General features: G+C 35.9%; 1 protein-coding gene across 3 annotated transcripts in view; it reads left to right on the top strand.

Annotated features, from left to right (window-relative positions):
* The first annotated feature begins 551 nt into the window (after positions 1-551).
* UBE3A (ubiquitin protein ligase E3A) overlaps positions 552-3,245 on the top strand; it is a 71,243-nt gene continuing 68,549 nt past the window's right edge. For 2 of the 3 annotated variants that reach the window (XM_010832619.1, XM_010832618.1), the window contains exon 1: positions 552-2,683. The gene's annotated coding sequence lies outside the window, so the exon portion shown is untranslated. The remainder of the gene's footprint in view (positions 2,684-3,245) is intronic. The other variant, XM_010832617.1, reaches the window with a different exon arrangement.

Below are 3,245 nucleotides of genomic sequence, written 5' to 3'. Positions count from 1 at the left end.
GAAGGATATTTATCACTTGATACATAACTCTAGGTTGACATTTTTCTTTCCGCATTTGTTTCTGATGAGAAGTCTGTGGTTATACTTAATGTTTCTTCTCCTGTTCATAAAGTCTTTTTTGCCCCCTCTGGCGTCTCTTTTAAGATTTTCTCTTTATCCCTGATTTTTTTGTGTGTGTTTATCCTGCTTAGGATTTATTGACTTTGGGTGTGTTTGTTTTTTTTCTTTTTTGGTTTGTTTTGGTCTATGTGCTTATGCTTTCATCAAATTTGGAAAAGTGTCAGTCATTATTTCTTCACATGTATTTTTTTAAAGTCACTTCTCTTCCTTCTACATTGTTTTCCAGGGACTCTGGTTATATGTATAATGTTAGATTATTTGATAATTATATTCAGATCATTAATATTTTTAGTTCTTTTTTTGTCTCTTTCTGCTTCCACTTACTTTGTCTTGTATTTTACTGTTTTTTCCCCCTTCAGTGTCAAATACTTTGAGATGATTTATATATTTATGTAAGTATTATATATATATATTTATATACATTATTTTGTATTTCTAAAAGTTTCATATTCATATATCCTTTTGAATCCTTGATCATATTTATAATATCTGTTTTAAAAGTTCTCATCTACTGATTCCATCAGTTTTTTCCCTTCAGGGTCTTTTGACTAGTTTTTCTTTTGGTTATTGGTCTTGTTTTCCTGTTTGTAAATTTAGTAGTTTACTACTGGATACTGAATATTGTAATATTCTGTTGTTGAGTGGCTGGATTTTGTTGTCTTTTCGATTGTTAAATTTTGTTTTGGCAGCCAGTGAAGTAACTTGTTGCTCAGCTTGATTCCTTCAAGGTTCTGTTAGAGTGTATCTAGAAAAGGCTTAACTTTTGGGCTGGTAGCTACTAGAACGGAATGGCCTTTCTTAGTTTTCTACTAAATGTCCTGTAAATGTCTATGAAATGTTCTAAGTGTCCACATGTTCTCTTCATTCTGATTGGGGGGAACTTAGGGATCTCCAAGTCTTGTATGAGCACTGGGAATATCTCAGCTCACAGCTCCTCTTTCTTCAGCTTCATGGAGTCTTTCACTTTATTCATGCCCAGTTTAGTATATAGTGACAGACTTGAAAGGACCCTCAAGGCTTATGGAAACTTTTCTCTGCTTAGCTCCCCTCTCTGGCACTCAGTCTTAGTAAATATTCTAGCCATTTCAGCCTACTCAACTCTGACCTCTTGCTTCACACCCCAGTGAGACTGCTGTCCTCTGTCTGGGTTTCCCTCCATTGACTCTTATCAGAAAGTTGCCTTTAGGCAGAAATTCAAGCATTCAAAGGGTTCACCTTAACTCTGTTTATTCTCATGGATCAGTCTCACACTGCCTTGTACCAGGGTCTGAAAACATTTTTTCGTGTGTGTTGTCCAGTTTTCTTGTTTTTGATAAGAAGTAACTGTTAGATACTTTTTGGATCTTTCTCTGGACTTTCTGTTTCATCTACATTTATTTATTAAGTGCTCATACCATACTGTGCTTTTTAAAATAAAATTTTCATTCAAGTATGATACACATACAAAAGCATATAAGTATGCACATAGGTTGTTACACTTTCACACACTGAGCACACAGATGTAGTCTGCATTCAGATCAAGGAATATGATCAGTTCCTCTGAAGCCCCTTGTGCTTTCTTTGTCATTAATTCTCTTTCCCCAAGAGTAACCAGTATCCTGACTTCTACTGGCATAGATGAGATTTTCCTGTTTTTATATTTTATGTAATTTGAAACAGTCACATGTAGTTGTATCTGACTTATCTCACACAGCATATTTGTGTGCTTCATCCACACTGTTGGTTGTCGCTGGCTGCTTATCATGTCTGTATGGTACAGTTGACCCTTGAGAAGGTGTGGGGCTCGGGGTGCCCGTCCCCTGCACATTTACAAAGCTGCGTGTATGGCCACAGTAGGCCTTGCAGACTGACAGTTCTGTGACTTCAACCAGCTGTAAATAGTGTTACTATATTAGTGTATTTTCTGAAGAAAAATCCACGTCTAAGTGGACCTGCATAGTTCACACTTGGGTTGTTCAAGGATCAGCTGTATTTTGTTTTTCATTCCGCTGCTGATGGACATTTTAGTCATTTCTGGTTTAGGGTGACTAAGACTGTTGTTACTGTCAATTTTCCACTAAATATCTTCTAGTGAACGTGTGTTCTCATTTCTGTTTGATGTACCTAGAGGAATTTTTAAGTTATAGGATATGTATACATGTAGTTTTAGTAGATAACGGTCAAATTTTTTTGAAGGGGTTGTGTCAATTTTAATTATACTATTTACTATCCTACATTTAGTCCCTGGTAGAACAAGTTCTTTGGAAAGAGAGACGTTTCTTTTAGAAAATGAAATATTCTTGGTGATTCTTACGTTTTTGAGCTTCAGAATATACTTTCGTTAAATTGACTTGGGGTAAATTTGTGTTATTTTAGAATTAAGGGATACTCTTGTTTATTCATCTGTGAATTGCATTTGGAACTACTTCAGAATCCTTTTTCAGGCCAGAGCTTTACTTTTTTTTTCCCCCCCTTGTACACAGGAGGTGTGGAGTCAAGAAAACAGTCCCCAATATGATGAAAGTAAACATGAAGGAGACGCGCCTTCCCCTCAACCAGCTTATAATTAGAAGCACTGAGAAATGTATGCAGATAGCTATAATATATAAAATAATAAACTTAAGGTAGAAATTAATATAGTATTAGGAATATATAGTAAATGATTATTTACAGAAGAGATTAGAGAATTGTGTGGTACAGTAATTAAAATGAGTATTTTTTAACAGGGCATAATAGGTGGGTGGGAGATAAAGGTTAGCAAAAGATAGAGAAGTATTTTGGGGTAAACTGTTGTGAGAAACAAAAGCATTGAACTCAGAAATACAGATGGCTAGTAAGCAACAGTTAGAACTGGACATGAAACAACAGCCTGGTTCCAAATAGGAAAAGGAGTACATCAAGGCTGTATATTGTCACCCTGCTTATTTAACTTATATGCAGAGTACATCATGAGAAACACTGGGCTGGAGGAAGCACAAGCTGGAATCAAGATTGCTGGGAGAAATATCAATAACCTCAGATATGCAGATAACACCACCCTTACGGCAGAAAGTGAAGAAGAACTAAAGCTCCTCTTGATGACAGTGAAAGAGGAGAGTGAAAAAGTTGGCTTAAAGCTCAACATTCAGAAAACTAAGATCGTGGCA

The sequence above is a fragment of the Bison bison genome, unplaced genomic scaffold, assembly GCF_000754665.1.
Source record: "Bison bison bison isolate TAMUID 2011002044 unplaced genomic scaffold, Bison_UMD1.0 scf7180017861807, whole genome shotgun sequence".
Classification (NCBI taxonomy): domain Eukaryota; kingdom Metazoa; phylum Chordata; class Mammalia; order Artiodactyla; family Bovidae; genus Bison; species Bison bison.
Note: the sequence above shows the minus strand (reverse complement) of the source record. Positions and strands in the feature narration are given on the sequence as shown.